The sequence below is a fragment of the Panthera pardus genome, unplaced genomic scaffold (assembly GCF_024362965.1).
Source record: "Panthera pardus isolate Hobbes unplaced genomic scaffold, ASM2436296v1 HiC_scaffold_21, whole genome shotgun sequence".
NCBI lineage: Eukaryota > Metazoa > Chordata > Mammalia > Carnivora > Felidae > Panthera > Panthera pardus.
In genome coordinates this window covers 7,533,010-7,557,226 of record NW_026526777.1, presented here as the reverse complement: position 1 = coordinate 7,557,226, position 24,217 = coordinate 7,533,010, and positions in this window count along the sequence as shown.

The window sequence follows — 24,217 nt, the reverse complement described above, 5'->3', positions numbered from 1 at the left end:
GTGCCAGGTAGGTCCTCAAAAACACTTGCTGAATTGAGTTTGAAAGATTTAAAACTAGCAAATAAAATAATAATAATAATAATAATAATAATGATAATGTTTGGGGTAAGACCTTCCAACAATATTTGGTACCATATGAAGTTTCCAACAATATTTGGTACCAAATCTTACAAAAGAACTCAACATCTCAGAGCCATAGATGGGTTTAGAGGTGTTACACAAAAGCATGTGTGTACTACAAAGCCCAAGAAGGGATCCTACGACTTCTTGGTGGAGACCCCCAATGGTAAAGGACTCACAAACTCCTAATTCCTGACATACCCTTTTCATTCTCCAAAAGCTCACACTGCTGAAAGAAAAAGTAGGGCCCCCTTGCTTGGCCAGTGCATGAGAACACTGGCATCTCCATCTATACAAATGGGTATGATATCCCACGGCGTAGAACATTAGGAAGCTTCATCTTCCTTGCAAGAATAAGCACCAATGTGCCTACTGATGCATGAGTGTGAGCAGTGGTTGCTTCTTCCTGCTGGCCATGAATTTCAGCCTCCCAGGGATTCATGGCCAAATGTCCTTCCACTGAAAAGGCAGAGGTCCTTGGAACAAAAAGGATTACAAAGCATGAAAGCTTTCAGCAGAAAAAGGGAACTGAAAAGGTGCCAGCTTGTAAGAAGATGTGGAAGTGAGAAAACCTTTGATCATTAGGGGATTGAAGAGGAAAGCACTTGGAAGCTGGTGGAAAACTAAGCAGTGTTGCAGAATTCTAAGTTTTAAATGGTCTTTTCCAAAGATTTACTTATTTGTTGAATGCTAATTTTTTTTCAGTCTCTGATTTGTGCCTTTCTTTCAACTTAACTAATTTTCTACTAAGCATACTAGTCAATCAGTGCTGAAAGGGAGTAGGACCAGGTGATCTCAGAGCATTCTGCCCCATGAATGTGTGGCTACCTTATGACAAAGTTAGGCTTAGTGGTGATGGTAAGGGAATAAAAGGATGTGTAGGTAAGGGCAAAAGTATTAAGGGGCAGAACACTCGTGGATATCAAGTCACTACTCAGAAATCCCCTTGTGGGAAGATAATGAACCTGAATATCCAAAACCCTTTGGATTAGATGCTGTATCAGCCTCTACCCTGTGACCCTCAGGGATGAGCTAATTTCTACTGTGATATGTGAGCACTGCTCAGTTTCTGGCAAAATGAAAGATCACTGGGCCAAACCAACTCTAAAGAAGGGATAAATTATAGAAAATTCTGAACAATAGAATATTTTATGGGGACACCTGGGTGGCTCAGTCGGTTAAGTGCCCAACTCTTGGTTTTGGCTCAGGTCATAATCTCACAGTTTGAGATCGAGCCCTTAGCTGAGCTCCATGCTGACAGCACAGAGCCTGCTTGGGATTCTCTCTCTCCCTCTGCTCCTCCCCTGCTCTCTCGCACACATCCTCTCTGTCTCTCTTTCAAAATAAATAAATAAACTTTAAAAAATAGTATGTTGGGGCGTCTAGGTGGCTCTGTCAGTTAAGCGTCCGACTTCAGCTCAGGTCATGTTGGAGCCCCGTGTTAGCTTCTGTGCTGACAGCTCAGAGCCTGGAGCCTGCTTCGGATTCTGTGTCTTCTCTCTCTCTGTCTCTGTCTCTGTCTCTCTCTCAAAGATGAATAAACATTAAAAACCTGAAGTTAAATTAAAACTTAAAAAATAGCATATTTTACAGAAAACCAAATCCTACTGCGTTTGAATACACTCACTATCAGGATAACTTGCTAACAAAATATTAAGGTGTTTTGCCCATAAAAATACATTCTTTCTTAGATTTTTGTTAATAGGCAAGATTCAATTATAATTAAGTGACACTATGACTAAACACTCTGGTCATCAGAAAAATTAGAGTTAGTCTCCTCAATAGGCTGTAAAAGCCCCCAAATGATCCTCTTTATACTCTCGGCCGTACAAAGCTCTTTTCCTCCCCCCATAAATACAGAGAAAATAAACCTCTATTTTCAGTTTTTAGGGCGCCCCCTTCTGCAACTGTTGTACTTAGGCTGGAAGAAGTTTCTCTGCTCCAGGAGGGTTTTTTAAACAATGAGTGCTGGTGGGTTTGTCCCACTTTTCCATGAAAGAGATTTCTCCCCATATTTCTCTTATTCCTCCCGTTTGCCAGCCACCTTCCCCTCCCTTCTTCTTTTCATAGACCTTATTTTCTCAAGCTGTTCTCAGTTAGGCAATGTGTGCAAAGAGGGCTGATGTTTCCACTCTAGAAGCCTCCAGCGATTACAACCAGTCTCTTTCATGCTGGAACCATATATTTATCAACCCCAGAGAGCAAAGATGAGGCGGCACCAGGGTAGTGAGGGATGTGAGTTGCTGTCACAGCAGAAACTGTGCTGGTGGAGGCCTTTGGGTAGAAAAACAGAGCATAGGGTTGGGGAGGGTGGAGAGCGCAGAGAAAAAGAAGAGAACGGCTGGGATGAACTTAAAGAAAAGAGCAGGAAGAAAGCAGGGGGTAATTAGAGAGGACTTGGTGGTGTGCACCATTGCTCGTGCCCGCTGGAGATGCCCTCCAGTGGCCAGAAGTGGGTCATAAGTGTAATGAGGCAGGTAGCGTGACATCTGGACTCCTTGGTCCAGCCTCGTGTTTCCACCTGGGCATAACGACTTGAGAGTTTCAGAGCTGAGAGGTAAGTGAGTGATTTGCTCTGATTTTTGTCTTCCTCATCAGATACAGCCACCTATTTTCCTATATGGGAAGAGCTTCCCTTCCTGGCCCTTCCTGACCAACCAGGATAATCAGAGGCAGCTCTAGTCCAGACTGGGTTCCTTCCCGTCCCTCTAGGCCTGTGTGGGTTTAAGAAAACACTGGCTCTAACCCCTGCCCAAGCTCCTAACTTGCAAGCTCCTAATTAGCAACCACTCCAGGGCTTTGAATTTCTAGAGATGCAGATAATTCTCGTTTCTAATAACTTAACTCTTCCAATAACAGCCAGCATTTTTGCAAAGACTGTTTCGTTTTGAGAAAACTGGGCAAGATTGATGCACAGTTCATCCAAACCATGGCCACTGCTTGTGAAACTTCCCAGAGCACTTTTGATCCTGGCAATGGATTAGTATGGTCATCATCAAACACACATATGGCAACCACATTTTCTGAGCCTCCAACAGGGACATACTGGTCTGACAATAGGAAAGAAGGCTTGATAATGGGGAAATGGTACCCATCTCACACATGCTTCTTAAAGTGCTAACCGGCCTCTCTTTACTATTCTCTCCATGACTTGCTTAACAAGTCCTAGACTGAGAATAAGTTTCCTTCTGTATATTCCGCGTTTCTCACCCTCAAGCTTTACTCTTTATTTTTCCGGCTTTACACTTGATCTTGGCACATTAGAGATAGCACTAATCTGTGAAAGTTGAGTACAAGCAAGTCTAAATGCTACCGTATCACTATTACACCGTTACTCCAAATGCTACCCCACATGATACTCAATCAAAACAGGAAAATGGGGCAAGGCACATGACCTGAGACTTGGCATCGAAGAACATGAGTGCAGGTGGAGGCTTTGACATTTGCCACTTATTAGTTTTGTTGATGCTTAATTTCCCATCTGCAAAATTAGAATTAGAACTGTACCTACTTCTTCTAGTGGTTGTGAAAATCAAAAGGCATAAGGGGTGATCAAGCCTTCCAGTGAGAATCACTTACTAGTATAGATGAATTTAGTAGGCCATCGCAAGAGATAATTCTGGGCAAAGAGCCTTTCCCAGGACTACCAAATCACACCAGCAGGTCGTGTGCTTATCCTGCTGCCGTAGCAGGCAGTCCGACCTGAGTACACAGGAATGTGTAACAACAAACATCACGATAAGAACCCATTGACTTAAGTAGGTGACTTTGTTTGAATCAATCATCCAGGAGTTATGGAGGAACTGGATATGTGTTTTTATCTTGTACATATGCTTCCTGACTTGTCTCAGACCCCATAGCTTCAGCAAATCTAAGACAGATCACTGAGCAAAAATTCTCAAGTCTGTTCATTGTTCCACTGGATCTGAGTCGCTTCGCCATATGGGTTTTCTAGAGGCAGGTTAGACACGATTACCTGTTTGGAGAGGAAGAGTAGTGTGCTTGCTGTACAAAATCCCCAGCTGGTTGGGAGAGCAAGGGTATCATGGTATTCTTTGCATGACTTCCCACGAAAAGGAAAGAGGGAGGAACTGGTCCCAGAATAACCAGAGCAAAGTAGATGCTGTTCCCTGTTTTCACCCTGAGAAAAGACAAGGGCTGTCTCAAGATGTCCTAAATGACTCTGAGGGGAGCTGAGCTGCCTTGTGCTAATATCTGGCCCTGTCTGCTACTACTAACGGACCCAAGTTTGTTTGCTTTTTTAAAAATTTTTTTAATCTTTATTTATTTTTGAGAGAGAGAGGGAGACACAGAATCGGAAGCAGACTCCAGCCTCTGAACTGTCAGCACAGAGCCTGACGCGGGGCTCGAACTCACAAACCGTGAGATCACGACCTGAGCCGAAGTCGGACACTCAACCGACGGAGCCACCCAGGCGCTCCACGAACCCAAGTTTTTAAGGAGCAAAAATATTCCCAAGATGTGGTGCCCAGCTCCATGCAAGGACAAGTCATGGAATTCAATGGGAGGGAAGAGAATTGATAGGCAATATCAGAATTGTATTCAATCCAGGAAGCAAGAGGGTAGCACGAAGCAAGAGAAAAAACAAAGGTCCCCTATGAGAAAGTCACTAGAATATGACAAGGGAAGAAGGTGAGAGTTCCCAAAGACATTACTGATGAAACAAAATCAAGGATGAATGCCCAGGCAAGTAGATGAAGTGACAAGAGATGGTAGGAGGGAGGCGGGCACTAAAGCATCGGACAATTCTGCATGATTTCTTCCCTCCATTTCCGGGCTATTCACAGGAGGCTTAGCACTTGTGCACTGTACATCTTACAGGCAGCACCCGACACCCAGCTGAGTGATACATCACCTTGCCAGGGACCCAAGTGCATCATGCCCCTGTGTATTTTCTGCCCACTGAAATTGTAAGTTACTGGAAAGCAGGCCTGTATTTCTTTTCTACCCTTCCATTCTATGTCCAAACCACAGATGTAATAAAGCACAAATAAATGAAAACTTATGTCAAATTCTCAGGTCTAATGCATTTTGGGTCAGAATGACTTACACTAATGTGGGGACCTCGTTGCACCCATCATGTTCAGCTTTCGTAACTGTGGGCAGAAACACAAGTCCTATCAGCAACCTAATGGGGACGTTGCTGTTAGTGGGTGCTTCGCAACAAAAGCAAATAATTTGACTGACTTTGGACAGGCTCCAAGACTGGACGATTGCAGAGTGGAAGCACTGGGATTTCTGCAGAGGACTGCATCAGAAAAAAATGTATTCTTCTCTGCAATAGAAGTTCCCAATTTCTTGCTTCAGGTGTATCAGAGAATTTTCCACTGCAAACTCTCAGCTTAGAAATGAGTTTTTCTCTTGCCAGTCTGGATTATGATAAATATCTACCCTACCCCCGTGTCTTATTACACCTGCCTGCTGACAGGAAAGGACTCAGCAAGTTGGTAATGTAGGAGATCCCTTCCCGTATTTGGCACAACCCGATTAGAGCTCTAGTTGTCTTTATTTATCCTTCGCCATTAGATTTGGCTCTCTTGGATTCAAATGACATCTTAAAGGGGAGAAACAAAGAATTTGCGATTGTTTCCCAGCAATGTGCAAATTGGCACTTAATTGAGAATTAATGGTGTGCTAACTGCTCGCTGCAGCCATTCCCCCTGCAAATTGCACTGGGATTGCTTGCACTTTTGACTTTGACATGCTTTTTATAGGGGTACATGAGTAATTTGATCTGTAAAAGGGAGAGAAGATTCCACCTCCTGAAGGAAAAGTACTAATTAGCAGCAAAATCTAACTGCTTTTCTCAGGCAGGGTCTCCTCTCCCTATGTTTGGCTTAATGCAAACCCCTGCCATGCTGAGTTTCTACATTGGATTGTCCAATACAGCCTGTTTAATTTTAATTTCCTTTAGCGGAGTTGATATTCAATTAGCCACACCAATGAAGGAATGCATTAGCACACATAATAATCTCTTAACTTTGGAGAGTTTTAGAGTTTACAAAGCACTTTCCCACTTTCTCTTCATGGGCGTAATTGTATTTAGCAACGATTACAAGCCCCATTTTACAGATGGAGAAATTTGAGTTCAAGGACAGTAAAGGTTATGTCCAAGATCACATTATCATAAGCAGAGAGGATAAAGATTCCCTAGTTTTTAACCCATAGCTTTTTTCCTACCATACCCAGAAAAGAGTATGGTTACTGCTATTGCCTCAGGTACACAACACCCTTTCAATCCCACGTTCATATCATTCATTTACTCATCCTTTTTTTTCCAGCATGAAGTTTTAGTACACAACCATATGTACATAGTATTTGCTAAATGTTCTTGGAGAAAATTAAAATAAATGCAAGGTGGGATGCACAAAAATTCTTGAGCACATGACAAATATACGCACGATGTTGATATTAATGTCAGGCAAAAACCTAATCCTTGAGAGTGGGAACTATACCCAGTGCATTATCTTAGCCTACCACAGCCCCTATTGGAGTAGAGGGTAGGTAGTACGAAAATACTTGCTGGGGAAAAAAAGGAATAGCTGTGCCCTATCTCCTTGCATTCTCTGCTTTTTCCTTTCTTTATCTTTATTTATACTGCTCATTACTGTTAATTATTTAATAATTAATATATCTTTTAATATTTGTTTATCCTCTCTCCTTCACTGGAGTTAAGCACCATGAGAATGGGGATGTTTGTCAGTTTCGTCCACTGATATATTTCAAGCATGGAAAACAATGCCTGGTTCTTATTGAATAAATGGCCAGAAATTTAATGGTATCTTTTTTTGCCGGCTTGGTTGGTCAGGAGAGTCTAAGACCGATTTTGCGTTTATGGATTGCCTGATTTCGAAAGCCATAGTCTGAGAAAATTTGGAAGCTTTACTTATTTTCCTGTCTAAAGAGAGAAGAGACTTCATTCAATGAAAAAAACAAACAACAACAACAACAAAAACAAACAAAAAACCCACAAAACTTCTTATTTGAGAGTTTCTTCCCGATGGTGCTAGGACAGCTTGGAGAGGAAAGAGTGTCTCTATCTATCTATAATCCTGTCCCTCTCTCCATGGTGTGACTTTGATCTCCTGTCTTAGATGGACCACTGACTATAGGGAAAATCAGGAAATGCTCAGAAACGCCATCCTGAGGATTCAGACACAGCCTCACATAGCAAATGTGCAAACAATCAAGTGAATCTGAGAACTTCAGTGCTCTCACCAAAAAGCCTGGGACACGGGGGCCATTTTCTGGTCTGTGAAAAAAATCCTTCCCAAAATTCTTCCTAGAATGGGATTGAGGGACTGGGAAGAGGTGGAGAAGAGGTCTTGGCCTCCTGCAGTGAGGATGTGAAGTCTCCAGCTGTGCCAATCCTCATTAGCACCCAGTGGGGGATGGGGGGGGGGGCAGACAGCACGCATTTGGAAGACTTTGGCTCACAGCCCAGCCTAAGAAGTCCCCTGAGATGGTCTTTAATAAACCTCCTGGGAAGGGCTGGAAAAGTTAATTAGGATGTAAAAAGGTAGTTTGACTACTTCAAATCAGAAGCAGTTGGAGAGTATTAAATATTTTTTTAAATCCATTTGTTTTACCAAAGGGGGGGGGGAATGGGGATTTCCTGTTCATGGGGTTTTGCCGTAAAAAGCGTAGTTAATATTACAGCATGTGGTCATTGAGAGAGGTTGAGACATTCGGAGCATTACTGTTTCATATGACGTGGTATGTAGCTTCTAGATCTGTGCTGTCTCATGGGATAGCTATTAAGACACATGGGCTATTGGGTATGAAATGTGGTGCATGGGACTGAGGAAGCAAATTCTCACTATTACTTAATGCAAACTAATTCATATCTAAAAATGGACACTTGATTCATCTACTGGGAAAGTTTTAGAGGAACTCTGGAGCGACATGGCTATGTAAATCTCCTTCTTCAACTGTAAATTTTATTAACCATGAATATTAATCAAGTATTTCTGACAAAAATTTAGTGTCTGGATTCAAATGTGCTGTAGTATAAAATACACGCCATATTTCTAAGACCTGGTACAAAAAAAAAAAAGATAAAATGTCTCACTAATTGCTTACCTTGATTAAACATTGAAATACTATTCTGGATATATTATGTTAAACAAATTATATCATTTAAAGTAATTTCATCTGATTTTCTTTTACTTTTTTAAATGTAGCTATAGGAAATTTTCATTTTGTTTTAATTTTTTAAATTTTATTTATTTTGAGAGAGGGTACGTGTATGTGGGCTAATGTGAGCAAGGGAGGGGCAGCGAGAGAGATGGGGAAAGAACATCTCAAGCCGGCCCCATGCTGTCAGCACAGAGCCTGATGCAGGGCTCGGTCTCACAAACTGTGAGATTATGACCTGAACCTAAATCAAGGGTCGAACGCTTAACCAACCGAGCTACCCAAGAGCCCCAGGAACCTTTTAAATTACATATTTAGCTAACATACTTTCATTGGACAATATTTTTCTAGTGAAGCACTGTTATGTGCTGAATTGTGTCCTCCCCACCCCAATTCATATGTTGAAGTCCTAAACTCTAATACCTGAGAATGTGACTATGTTTGGAGATAAGGTCTATAAAGAGGTAATTAGGGTTAAATGAGATCATTGAAGTGGCCCTAATCCAATATGACTGATGTCCTTAGGGGTCATAAGGGGTCACACACACAGAGGAAAGACCATGTGGAAACACATGGAGAAAATGGCCATCTATAAGCCAAGAGGAGAGGTCTTCAGAAGAAACCCACCTTGCCAACACCTTGGAATGGGGTTGAGGGAGACATAACGATGAAGAAAGCATACATAAGAGTATGCAACAAAGGACCCTGACCTAACCTGTATTATCAGAGAATCCTGAACTGAGACCTGAAGAATAATTTTGAGTGAACTGTAATGTTCACTGTAATGAAAGGGAATAAGGGAACCATAGAGAGCACATGTGCAAAAGTCCTAGGATGGAAAGAAACTCAAGACCCTTGAGTGATGTAAAATGAAGATGGAGTAGTCGTCAAGGCATAGACTTTGGAAGTTCTAGTAAGTCAACTGGGGATTTGGTTCTTTGTCTTAAGATATAGTATTTTAACAGTGGGGCATATGACCATATTTGCGTTCTGGAAATGAACATTTTGGCTTCTGGATAGAAAATGAATACAAAGCAGTCAAGACTATGTGAAGGTAATTAAGTTAGGAAGCAACTGCAGTAATTCGGGTAAGAGACAATGGTAACTAAGAGACTGGGATTGAAGATGAAGACAGTTGGGTAGATTCCAGAGTCTTTTATCATAGGGCTTCTCCTACTTTAATGTACATAAAAAAGCATCTAGAAATCTTGCCAAAACGTAGAATCTGGTTCGGTAGGTCTGCAGCAGGGCCTACGGATAGACCTAGAGTTCTATTATTCTAACAAGACTCACACAAAAGCAACTTCTGGTCCTCAGACCACACTACAAGTAGTAAGGTTCTCATGTTTAGAATCCACTGGACTTGGTGACATGGTACAAGGGAGGGAGTGAGGGAGCCTAAGGTTTCTAGGGGAATGTTGAGTTTAAAGGGCCTTTGAGATATCCAATAGGAGATACTGAATAGGATGCCATATGAAGAGGGTCTATACAGAGGGGAGTTCTGGGCTGGAGACATAAGTTTGTGGATCAATTGCATAGAGCTGAAGCTATAATGATTGCACAGAGCTGCTGTGGATATAGGTGTCATCACTTAATGAACAATAAACAGTGATGAGGGCCTAGAACAAAACTTTGGGAAGTAGCAACACATGAAGGCAAAAAAAAAAAAAAAAAAAAAAAAAAAAAGAAGAAGAAGAAGTCAAAGTAGAAGAAAACCCAAACAGTCTTGTGTGATAGAGATGGAGAGAATATTTCAAGAAGAATAGAGACATTAAGAGTTGCATGCTGTTGGCTGATCAAGTAAGATTAAAACTAAGGTGTTCTGATTGTTTTCACCTCCGCTGCATATTGGGGCTAGAGTTGAATGCCAAACTTTTTGTTTAGTTTCCCTTTGTCCTCTTTCCTCAGCTGGACACTTAACCATGCACTTTACCCATCCCCCATCTTTAGGCAGAGTAACTCAATGACCTTGGAAGCCAGGTGTTGAAAATTGAACAACATAAGAAGGCAAAAAGTTAGAACTCTAACTCACTGCTTGGAGAAGGGCCAGTGATAAATATCTATTTTAGATTTCATCAGGGAGAAATAAATTCATGTCACATTTTAACAATTACACATTTTAGTGTTTATCTTTCACAACCTCTAGGATTATTATAACTGATACATGGAAGAATGTATGTAATCCTCAACTGCCAGATTACAAGTCAAAATATATATATGTATTTTCCAGTTCTAGGACCAGAAGACATAGGTTAACCAAGTTTTTGTGTAGTAGCCTCGTTAAAAACTTAATTCATCTTTTAAGCCCCCTTTAATGTTTTATTGGCTATACATTCTGAGTTTCAAACAAATACATTAGAATAAACTTTTGGAGCCACACCCATTTCTAGGCTGGGAACTGCTTACATAGCAGAGAATTTATTGCTGAATGATCAATTTGATATGCCTGTCATAACTGCTAAACTATCCAGACATGGTTCATTTATTCCAGTCAACACAATGTCTGAACTGGATTGAAGAAATTGGAGGATCAATAGACCTTAGCCATTGATCTGGAAATGGTCACTCCGGACAGTTGTGGAAAATCAACCAGTCCAGTTGTCTGAAAAACTAACATTGGCAAACAAATTATTTTATCAGTCATCTTTGTTTTTAGTGGCAAGTGGCATGGTTTCAATTTAGAAATGGATATGGTTCACTAACCTTATGGTGACCAATCTCTAAAGATTGAAAGATGTGTTATATCACAAAAGAGATAGGTTGTAGGAATTCTGCTACATGCACTTTTTATTTACTAAAAAAAATTGATGTGGATAACTTTGTTTAAAACAGTAAAGTAATTATAGCAACATCACATGGGATGACAGGGAGGAATTGGGAACATTCTGCTATAAGGTATCACATTACATACGAAGTGGTATAGTATTATTTGAAAATGAGCTCAAATTAGTTATAAGTGTGTATTATAAACTATGGAGAAACCATTAGAACTAAAGGTTTTAAGATGTATTACTTATATTCTAGAGAAGAGATAAAATATTATATCAAATACTCAGTTAAACCCAGAGAAAGCAGGAAAAAGGGAAGAGATAAGAGATAAAGAACAAATGCAATGGATAGAAAATAGTTACAACCTTGTAGATATTCATACAATATATTACGAATTATTTAAATGTGAATGGTTTAAGTACACCAATTACAAGGCAGAGGTTGTCGATGTGAACTAAAACCACAACAACAAAACACTACTACGTGTGGTTAATATGAAATTCACTTTAAATAAAAAGATGCAGGTTGGCTAAAAGTAAAAGGATGGAACAACCCAAGTGTCCATCGATAGATAAATTAATAAAAAGTCGGGGCACATACATACAGTGGAATATGTTCAGCCTTAAGAAGGAAGGAAACTGACACATGCCACAACATAGATGAAACTAGACACAATGCTAAGAAAAGTAAACCAGACACACACACACACACACACACACACACACACACACACACACACACACTTATGTGAGGTACCTACAGTAGTCAGATTCAAACAAGCCGAAAGTAGAAAGATGGTTTCCAGGACTTGGCAGAGGAAGGAATAGAGAGTTAGTGCTTAACAGATACAGAGTTTCAGTTGGGAGAGATGAAACAGTTCTAAAAACAGGTGGTGATGGTTGCAGAACAGTGTGAATTTAATTAATGTTCCAGAACTGTATGTTTAAAGTGGTAAATTTTAGGGGCATCTGGGTAGCTCAGTTGGTCAAGCTTCTGACTACAGCTCAGGTCATGATCTCGTGGACTGTGGGTTCAAGCCCTGCGTTGGGCTACAGAGCCTGGAGCCTGCTTCGGATTCTGTGTCTCCCTCTCTCTCTGCCCCCGCCTTGCACTCTGTCTCTCTCTCTCAATCAAAAATAAATAAACGTTAAGAAAATTTGTTAGAAAATGATAAATTTTATGTTATATGTATTTTACCACAATAAAAAATGCACACAAAAAAGTGAAGTGATATACCACATTAAAGAAGATATACCACATTAAAACTAATAAAAAAAACCAAAGTTGCTATATTAATGTTAGACAAAATGAACTTCAGAAAAAGGAAGATTATCAAAGATTAAGAGGGAAATTACAAAATCATAATGAGGCTAATTCTCCAAGAATACCTGAGGTAAAATAGGATTTAATTGAAAGGAGAAATATAAAATCCACAATTACAGTTGCATATTTCAACAACCCTGTCAGTACTTGATAAATAAAGAAGTCAGAGAACCAGTAAGGATATAGATGACTTGAATAACATTATCAAATTGATTTAATTGACACCTGTACAAGATTCTATCCAACAGTAGCACAATACATATTCTTCTCAAGCTAACATGGAGTAGTCACCAAAATAAACCACATTCTGGATCATAAAACATACCTGATCACCAAATGTAAAAGAATAAAAATCATACGAAGTATATTCTTGGAACAGATATTAAACTAAAAATCAGTAACAGAAAGCTGAAAATGTATGGAAAGTAAACTACACAATTCTAGATAATCCACATGTCAAAGAAATCTCAAAAGACATTTAAAATACTTTGAACTAAATTAAAATGAAAATATAACTTATCAAAATTTGTGAGATGCAGCAAAAGCAGTGCTTAGAGGGAAATTCATAGCATTAAATAAATGTATTAGAAAAGAAGAAAATCCAAAATCAACAACTAATTTTCTAATAGAGAAAATTAGAGACCAAATAGCAATTTTGAACTTCAAGGAATCCAAATAAAAGATATGATAAAAAAATTAGAGCATAAAATCAATGAATTTCAAAATAGGAAAAGAATAGAGAACATTATTGAAAACAAAAGCAGATTTTTTGAAAAGATCAGTAAGATTGATAAACTCTTAGCCAAGCTAAACAATAAACAAAAGAGAAGACATAAACTACCAGTGTTAAAAATGAAAGAAGGGTCATTACTCCTGAGCTCAGATCTCATGGACGTATAAGGGATAATAAACTATAAATAAGATTATGCAAAAAAAAAAAAAAAAACCTCAATAACTTAGATGAAATGGGCTAATTCTATAAAAGACACAAACTACTAAAATTCATAAAAGGAGAAATAGCTAACTGAATATCTCCATATCTATTAAATAAATTTAATTGTTAATAACCTTCCCAAAGAAGAAAATACAAATATCAGGCCCTAATTACCATGGTGAAGCCCACTAAACATTAAAAAGAAATCATATCAATTCTCCATAATCTCTTCAAGAAAACAGAAGGACTAACATTCCCTAATGCATTCTATGAGGCAAGCATTATCCTATACCAACACTAGATAAAAATATTAGGAAAAAGGAAAACTACAGATGAATATCTCTCATGAACCTAGATGCAAATCTGCAACAAAATATTAGCAAATTAAATAGAACAATGTACAAAAAAAATCCACCACAACCAAATGAAATGTTTCCTAGCTATGCAAGACTGCTTCCACATTCAAAAATCACTCGGTGGAATTTAACATATCAACAGGCTTAAAAAATAAATATTATATAATGTTATCAATTGACACAGAAAAAGCATGTGACAAAATCCAAAACCCCTCAACGATAAAAACATTCAGCAAACTAGGAATAGAGCGACACCTCCTCAATCAGATAGGGATTTCATTAAATCTATAGATTGCCTTGGGTAGTACTGACACCTTAATGATATTATCCTCCAATCCATGAACATGATATGTCTTCCTATTTCTTTATTTGTGTCTTGGTCTAGGAATTCAGTGCAGTTGAAATCGAAATCTCAGCAAGCTCTTCCGTAGATAGCAACAAATTGACTATAAAGTTTATGTGGAATGGATAAAGACCTAGAACAACTAACACAATATTGAAGAACACAGCTGGAGGGCTGGGACCATCTGATTCCAAGACTTACTGTAAAGCTTCAGTAACAAGACAGTGTGGTAAAGATGAGACACGTAAATCAACGGAACAAAACAGCGAACTCAGAAACAGACCCTACAAATATAGTCAACTGATTTCTTTCTTTCTTTTTTTTAATTGTGATAAAATATTCATCGTATCAAATTACTGTTTTAACAATTTTTAAGCTTTCAACTCACTGGCATTAATTACATTTACATAACTGCACAGCCATCATCACTATCCACCTCTGGAACTTATTCATCATCTCAGACTGAAAGTCTGTATCTATTAAATGACAACTTCCCATTGTCCCTTCCTCCTAGCCCCTGATAACTACCATTCTTCATTATTTCTATGAATTTACTATTCTGGGTTTGGAAAAAAAGTGTGACGACCTAAGTAATTTTGAAAATAAGTGGTGTCTGTAATACCAAAAGCAAAAGGAACTGTACAGAAATACTGTACTCTACTTGAAAAGTTTCCCCTGGGCATATGAGTTGAACTTCTGAGACCATGTACACATGTATACTGGAATTAAACAATTGAGTACATGGGTGTCAAATCGTGGGATTAGGGATTATGCAAAGGAAATGGGCATTGGCAAGAGAAATCTTAGAAATCCTGACTACTAAATGTATGCGGTATCCTGGGTGACATTCTAGACCAGAAAAAGGACATTAGATAAAAACTAAGGAAATGCAAATAAACGATGAACCTTAGTTCATAAGAATGTATCAATGTTGGTTCATCAGTTGTTACAAATGTATCACACTAACATAAGATAATAAATAATAGGGGACCCAAATGTTAAGTGTATGGAAACTCTCTGTACTATCCTCGCCTTTTTCTGTAGATCTGAAACTATTCTCAAATAAAAAGTTAATCGACTGTAGAGAACAAACTGCTGGTTACCAGAGGTAGGTTGGTGGGGGGATGGGTGAAATAAGTGAAAGAGATTAAGGAGTGCACTTGTGATGAGCACTGGGTGATGTATGAAATCACTGAATCGCTATTTTGTACACATGACCTAATATAACACTGTATGTTAACTATGTTGGAATTAAAATTAAAAAAAACACTAATAAGTAATTGAGAGAGAGAGAAAGTATATGGTATCTGGTTACAGGGCAAGTGTGATCACGTCCCCCCTCTGTATCTTTCACTTATTCCTCCAGATCAACTTCCCACTCATCTCTATCCTGTTCCATGCCCTTGGCCTGTGGCTTCCAGTAGCCTCCAGGCAATGGTAGGCAACAGCAAGAGATCAAGGAGAAAAACAGGAGAATGGAAAATGAAACCACAGAATGTACTTCTTGGGCTGTTACCCTGCAGGATTGTGTTCGGTAGACAGTCTCTCCATATAACTCTCTCCAGATGCCTGTAGCAGATTTCTGTCTTGCCCTTTGTGTCTAAAGTAATAACAATTCCCTTTTGTCACTAGCCTGGGAGAACTGCACTCTCTCGTTGGTTTCCCTAAGCCTTGCCATGCCCAGCTCTTTGTAAATAATCCCTTTATTAAACTTTCGCCAATAACCTAGCTTGTGTGTGCCATCTGATACTTGGCTGAAATCTGGTGGCTGAGCCCTAGATTTCCTGACTCAAGCAACAAATGTCTTTGCAAAGCAAAGAGATAAAGTAACACGTTTAACTTCTAGGAGTCTCATCTAGAAGCCTGGAATAATATTCATCTAAAAACCTGGAATCACATTTCCTATTTCAAAGTCTGTGGTGGATTGCCAATGAAATAGTATGAAAGATCATAAGACACTGCCTGACATTATTATATCACTTTTTTATCATGTCCTTCTTATGTAGTGGGGGTCGCTGGTATTGCACAATCTTTTCAGAAGGACACAGAATGTTAGTGCCCTTTACAGAGTACTTTAAGGAACCATGAGGGGCTGACTAAAGAAGCTAAGGCATCCAAGGAATCGAAGGCGTTTCCATCACAGCCCCAAGGAGTGGAACGATAGAACCAATATCTGCCAGGGAAAATCACTTCCATCAGCAAAGAAACTGATTACTAAGTTCAGGCAGAGAGTACACTAAAGTCAGAATCTGCTTGTCTGTTTGGTTTTCAAAGAAGTGAGAGAATCATATTCAAGGAGAATGATTTATATTTGTACAATGTAATTTACAAAATATCTTTACCTTTCTCTTACTGGATTTACTCAACAATAATAGGAACTAGATATTCTCTGAAAGAATTTCAGAGAGATCCTGTGACCTGGTTAAGGTTACCCAACTTGTGAGTGGGCAGGAGGGGCATTTGCATGGAAGCTGGCACTTATGTGTTGAAGAAGCCACTTGAGGGCTGGGGAGACAAGAGGCCAGGAACAGGGGTAGGTTACACAGAGTGTCAGGGCAGAAGAATCAGTCAGATATCTATGAAGACAATCATCTTGAACACTGAACGGGGTAAAGAGGAGACATTACAACCTTGATCCCTTTTTGCTGGTCCCTCTGGTTTGTAAAGAGCTCAGGGCTAACATAGATTTAGGATTCTTAAGGTCTCTGACACATGAACAAATTGGGATTTGATCTTCATATTCAGTGTGAAAATACTGTTTCTAATGGAAGACTTGATTCAACCCAGGACCATAAATACCCAACAGCAGCATGAATGAATACCCAGTACCCTTGCTGCCCACAGCATAAAGTTTTCTTTAACATCCAGGTACCCTCATTTGCCTTCTCAGCAAATAAAGTTTCTCACTATTAGACTTCTCAAATACCAAGCTCCTCGGTATATCATTTTTCCATTTGCAGTAACTTGAGACAGACAACTTTTTGTCACACCCAGAGGGTTTCTTTTTACTTCAATTATATAATAGGTTTCCTGGCATTTTTGTCCCCAAATGTAGGTTAAAAAGTGCTTGCTAAAATTAACTTCTGTTATTTTGCACTCACAGGGCTTCTGGGGGAAGGGCTGTCCACTTAAAATAGCTTCTAAGGGAACTATTCAGGACACTTGTAACTTTAGGTTTTATTAAATGACACAAGCTGCTGATGCTGGTTTTCCTTGACAGGTAACTGAATCTCATTTGATCGGGGAAAAAAATGTTCCCTGTGTTGCTGGTGAAATACTGAGGCTCCATGGCTATGCTATACTGCCGCTTTAGCAGTCTGGATTGGGGGTGAGTGTGGTAGAGCGTGGGGAAATCTAAAGATGAATGAATATGACAGCTTGGTAGAGACAGCACAACTCAGGCCAAAGGGCACTCAGGGACTTTGACCTCTCTCCTGGTGGCCAGCTATGTATCTTGGAAAAGGCAGAAGGAAAACACAAATCACAGAACTGTCTTGCTGTATGATAAGAGCTAGATGTCGGCAATGCACAAGTTCACAATGATACACACTCACACACACAGAAGCAAAACACACGTTATTGTTGCCTGGTTGTAGAATTCATGTCTCCATATACTCCACACTGACTGTTCTCTCATGAGGTATTCACATATTTATACGAATACGTATATGAATATGAATATATATTATATACGAATTACATTGTTAGATATAAACCATTTTTTCTCCAGGTCACATCAACCCTGGAGAAAACTAGGGATAGGTATCAACCATATTGCAATAGTATCTGCATCCAAGGAACCATGCTATTTCATCATCATGACTGCCCTCTTCTGGGGGGCTCACATTCCTCCTTAGTGGCACCTGTGACCGGGACTCCCTACTAAAGATGGGCTATTGTGCCTTCTGCCCACCCAGAATGCCCCGTCCTACCTGCAGAGCCCTTTTAGGACCTGCTCTGGTCACTGACTCTATTTTTTATTCTTTCCTGCTGTTGCAGTTCCTTCATTTCCCAAACACCATTGCAACAATATTGGCTCCTACCTTGCGAGCACTTGTGTGCAAGATCTTTGGAATATCCTGAGATGGAGGTCTCCCGATGCTGACAGTGGAGGTTCTCGGCACAACAGGGAGCTCTTCAAGCCCTAGGATGTGGAGCACAGGAATGGAGTGGAGATGATGGCTCAAAAATTTGCTCTTGGCGAGATTCTACCTTTCTTACTGTCCCCTAGTCCAAAACAAATGCTGACAACCTCAACGCCATTTGCCTTGGAGGCCATCAGGATTGATCCTTTATTACTGTTCCTGGAAGTCACTGGAAGACCCTCCTATCATTCATGACTGCCCCCATATCCTGATCCCAATTTCCACACTGCACTGGATGCCCTTAACAGGACCCCATTTCCCAAACCTGCCTATTTCCTAATACTTCTCTTCTGTACCCTCTAGAACTTATGAGCCCTCATCACAAGATTTCCTCTACCTCCAAATTCTTCTCAAAATATCTTCTTCTTGCTCTACATCAAACCTGTCTCTCCCCTGAGGACACTGCTCCCCGGTAGCCCTCTCTTATTGTATCATATTCTTTCCTCCTTCAGTGCCGCTAGCTGGAAGAAATGCTCTCCCCCGAGATGTCCTGTTGCTTCTAGTTTGGAACACTATAACATCCCTCTCCCCTCTACACCAGTAAGTGAGAGAACTTACCCTGTCTGCATACACCACTAGCTGTATCTCCTTGCTACAGCCATCTTCAGACACCTTGCTTGTTATCTAACTACTGCTTATTAGTTTACCGTCTCACTTCCCCGTGCACCTAACTCCAACAGTCATTCCACTGGGACATAAACTCCAAAGGTCATATCCCCCTTTTAGTTGTCCTTTCCTCCCTTCGTGTTCTTGCATCCACCTAACATCCAGCTTAAATTCCATCACCCATTATTTTTAATCACGTCATTGTAGACTTCTTCATCTCCACTGTCCCTCTCTCTCTTGATTCTATTCACCTTGCAAAACTCTCAAGCCTAGTTATACACAGCTCTGTGCCTATTCTGCACCCACACTTACTGGGAAAACACCCACAACTATCTTCTTGGATCATTTTAAAATTCATGACCACTGGCTTCAAGTAAGCTATTAACTTCATTCAGCAATCCTACTGTTATCTCCCTAGTCTATTTCCTCTCCCTCTTTCCTCATGACTCTTTCCTGCCTTCTCCCCTGTCCTCAAATCTCCAACTTCTCTTCCCTCATTATTTCTTAGCTAGTGACCTTACCCCCTATTTAAATATATATTTTATTTTTTTTAAGTAAAAGCAATTAGAAGGGAATGTCCAGACTTCTCTACCATCATATGTATGAAACTACCCTTATCGACATCTACACCTTCTGCTTTCTCTCTGTAACTATAAATGAATGACCATGGTCCCATCTAAACCTATACCAATGGCTTGTTCATCAGGTCCCTTCCTCTCTTGCCTACTCTAGGACGATGCTCTAGCAATGCCCCTTCTTTCTCCTGTATCATGAAAGTTTCCTGTCTTCTAGATCATTCCCAATGGCATATAAACATGTTATGATTTCTCCCAACTTCAGAAGTATATTTGTTCTTGATCTCACATCTCTCTCCAGGGACCATTCCATTTATTTCTTCTTTGTAATACATTTCCCTAAAGAGATTTATGTTCTCACTATCTTCAGGTCTTCTCTTCAACCCTCTCCTAATACATGGCAATCAGTCTTCTAACTGGAACTTCACTGAAATAGCTCCTGACCAGGTCACCAGTGACGGTGCTGAAACCATCTTACACTTCCCAGTGTTCATCTTACCCACCCCACTGGCAGCATTAAACACCATCAATCATTTCCTCCTACTTCATTTTTTCTGGCTGCTCATTTTCTGCCTTCTTTGCTTCTTTCCTCCGCATTTCTCCAACCTTAATGGCTCAGTTCCCAGACCTCCCTTCTTCTCCATCTACACTCACCTTCTAGGTGATTTCCACCAAACTCATGCTTCCAATACTATCCATAGGCCAACAATTTCTAAATGTGCATCTTTATCCTGGAATATCCCCTTGACATCCAGACTCCTATACCCAGTTGCCTACTTGATAGCTCCATTTAACATGTCCACAAAAACACTGGATTATTCCCACCAAACTTGAATCCTCAGTAAAGACAATTTTGGCCTTCTAATCATTTAGTACCCAAAACTTAGAGTCATTTGTTCTGTCAGCAAACAAATGCAATCGATTTTATCTTGAGTACATCTAGAACCTGACATTTGTTATTCTCCTGTGTGACCACCACCCAGGCCCAAACCACTATCAATTTTCACCTGTATTCTTACTTTCAATTCTCTCCTGCCTCCTTTCCAGGACAATTACAGTGGCCCACTCCCTAGCAGCTAGAGTAGTGATTTTAAAGCTTAATTTGATCTTGTCTCTCCTGTGGTCAGACTCTCTAGTAGCTTTCCATATTACCCAGAGTAAAAGCCAAAGTCCTTAAGTTTCCCCATAAACCTCTATGCAATTTAACCCCTCACCACCTCTCTGATTTTATCTCCTACCTCTCTTACTCTGTTCAGCCAAATGGACGTCCTCCTATCTGTTCCTCACCTTATCTCAGATATCTGCCTAAATGTCACTTGTAGTGAGATCACTCCAAAATAGCAACCTCCATCTCTGGTATTCCCTTTCTCTTTTCCCTGCTTTCCTTTTTTCTACTGAATCTATTGCCATTTGTCATGCTCTCACTTTTGTGTTTACTTTCTGTTCCCTCAACTAAAACAAAAACTTCGTGAATGTAGAGACATTGCCCATTTTACTGACTGCTGTATCCCCAATGTCTAGAATAGCATTTGGCATATAGTATACACTCAGTAAGTATTTCTGGAGAGAATGAATCTTGAAATTATGACCACGAAAATCAATATTCAAATAAAAAGGGAAATTCAACAAAGAGGATACCTTGAATATTTCAGATTTATGGGATCAAGTCTAATTTGGGATTTACACAACATCCTGGATGTAGATAGACTAAACAAACCTGGCGAGATGTTGGGTGTAGGAGACAGAACACTGACACTGAGTGGCAACCCTTTTTTTAATTAATTAATTATTTTTTTTTTAATTTACATCCAAGTTAGTTAGCATATAGTGCAACAATGATTTCAGGAGTAGATTCCTTAATGCCCCATACCCATTTAGCCCATCCCCCCTCCCACAACCCCTTCAGCAACCCTCTGTTTGTTCTCTATATTTAAGAGTCTTTTATGTTTTGTCCCCCTCCATGTTTTTATATTATTTTTGCTTCCCTTCCCTTCCCTGCTTTGTATCATATGAGTGAAGTCATATGATATTTCTCTTTCTCTGACTGACCTCTTTTGCTTCGCGTAATACCCTCTAGTTCCATCTACGTAGTTGCAAGTGGCAAGATTTCATTCTTTTTGATTGTCAAAAAATACTCTAATGTATATATATACCACATCTTCTTTACCCATTCATCCATCAATGGACGTTTGGGCTCTTTCCATACTTAGGCTATTGTGGATAGTCCTGCTATAAACATTGGGGTGCATGTGCCCCTTCGAAACAGCACACTTGAATCCCTTGGATAGTAGTGCAGTTGCTGAGTAATAGGGTAGTTCTATTTTTAATTTTTTGAGGAGCCTCCATACTGTTTTCCAGAGTGGCTGCACCAGCTTGCATTCCCACCAACAATGCAAAAGAGATCCTCTTTCTCCACATCCTTGCCAACATCTGTTGTTGCCTGAGTTGTTAATGTTAGCCATTCTGACAGGTGTGAGGTGGTATCTCATTGTGGTTTTGATTTGTATTTCCCTGATGATGAGTGATGTTGAGCATTTTTTCATGTGTCAGTTGGCCACCTGGATGTCTTTTTTGGAGAAGTGTCTATTCATGTCTTTCGCCCATTTATTCACTGGATTATTTGTGTGTTTTTTTGTGTGTGTGGGGGGGGGTGTTGAGTTTGAGAACTTCTTTATACATTTTGGATCTAATCCTTTAGCTGATGTGTCATTTGCAAGTATCTTCTCCCATTCCATCGGTTGTCTTTTAGTTTTGCTGATTGTTTCCTTCACTGTGCAGAAGTTTTTATTTTGATGAGGTCCCAATAGTTCATTTTTGCTTTTGTTTCCCTGACTCCAGAGACATGTTAAGTAAGAAGTTGCTGCAGCCAAGGTCAAAGAGGTTTTTGCCTGCTTTCTCCTCGAGGATTTTGATTGCTTCCCATCTTACATTGAGTTTATTTTTGTGTACGGTGTAAGAAAATAGTCCAGGTCCATTCTTCTGCATGTCACTGTCTAGTTTTCCCAGTACCATTTGCTGAAGAGACTCAGAGAGTCCCCCTTAAAATTTCTTGCAGGGATGGTTTAGTGGTCACAAACTCCTTTAATTTTTGTTTGTCTGGGAGAAGTTTTATCTCTCCTTCTATTTTGAATAACAGCCTTGCTGGATAAAGAATTCTTGGCTGCATATTTTTCTGATTCAGCACATTGATCATATCCTGCCATTCCTTTCTGGCCTGCCAAGTTTCTGTGGATAGGTCTGCTGTGAACCTGATCTGTCTTCCCTTGTACGTTAAGGACTTTTTTCTCTTGCTGCTTTCATGATTCTTTCCTTGTCTGTATATTTTTGTGAAATTGACTATGAAAGTCCTTGTTGATGATTGGTTTTTGCTGAATCTAATGGGAGTTCTCTATGCTTCCTGGGTTTTGATGTTTGTGTCTTTCCCCAGGTTAGGAAAGTTTTCTGCTACGATTTGCTCACATAAACCTTCTACCCGCTTTTCTCTCTCTTCATCTCCTGGGACCCCTATGATTCTGATGTTATTCCTTTTTAATGAGTCACTAAGTTTTCTAATCTTATATCATGCTCTTTTGCCTTACTCTCCCTCTTTTTTCCTGCTTCATTATTTTCCATAAGTTTGTCCTCTACATCATTGATTCATTGCTCTGCTTTATCCATCCTTGCCGCCATGGCATCCATTCGAGATTGCAGCTCAGTTATAGCATTTTTTTATTTCATCCTGAGCTTTTACTTCTTTTATCTCTGCAGAAAGGGCTTGTAATCTATTTTCAACCCCAGCTAGTATTCTTATTATCATGATTCTAAATTCTGGTTCAGACATCTTGCTTGTACCTGTGTTGATTAAGTCCCTGGCTGTAATTTCTTCCTGTTCTTTCTTTTGGGGTGAATTCCTTCATTTTGTCATTTTGAAGGAAGAAAAGGCATTAATAAAGTAAAACAAAATAAAAATTAAACAATTAAAAACAACATAAAAAATCAAATAAAGGTAAAGGATGCTAGATCCTAGGTGTGTTTTGGTCTTATTGTTGAAAGAAACTTGATAGATTAGAGAAAAAAGGGGAAGCTAAGAAAAGGAAAAAAAAGGAAAAAAGACAAAGAAAGGAAAACATTTGAAAATTTGAAAAAATGAATACAATAAAATAGAATAAAATGAAATGAAATGATGGAAGTAAAATAGAATATAAAAAGTTTACAAAGAAGTAAAAAATATAGCAGGAAAAAGTTAAAGAAAAATATTTTTAATAAAAACTTTTTTCTCTTTCTGTATTCAAGAATAAGAAAAGAAAAAGGAAAAAAATGGACTAGATGGACCAGAGAACAGAATCAAATATGATTGAAAACACATCCGGTTTCCCCTAGAAATCAAATTATGAAGCACTTTATAGTCCATAAACTAAGCAGGGGAGAGACTTGTGGTGTTCCTCAAGAGCACAGTTGGCCCAGTTGGGCAGGGCTTAGTGTAATGGCTCTGTTCTCCACCAGGTAGCACCCCTTAGCTTACTGGGGTAGATTGTGGTGCATGTAGGCATGTATGCACATATGTGGGAGGGGTGAAAATGGTGTCACCCAGCTACCCAGTCTCTAGTATCAGAACTTTATGCTCTCCCCGACCAGCAATCAAGCACCCCTCCTTTGTCTCTAGCTTCCATCCACTCCCCACTTCTACACTGTCCATGCCAAAGCTGTCAGGCTACCAGGTGGCACCTCCCTCCTGAGTTTTATCTCAGATGGGGCTGTGTTTCACAACCCCTTGCTTCTGAGGGACTGCGGGTTTGGCCCGTTCTCACTCTCTGAGGGAGGGTCTCGCCGAGCCATGGCCAGGTGCCAGCCACACCCAGGAACGTTCTTGAGACCATGCTGCTGCTGATGCCCAGAGACTGCAGCCAGGC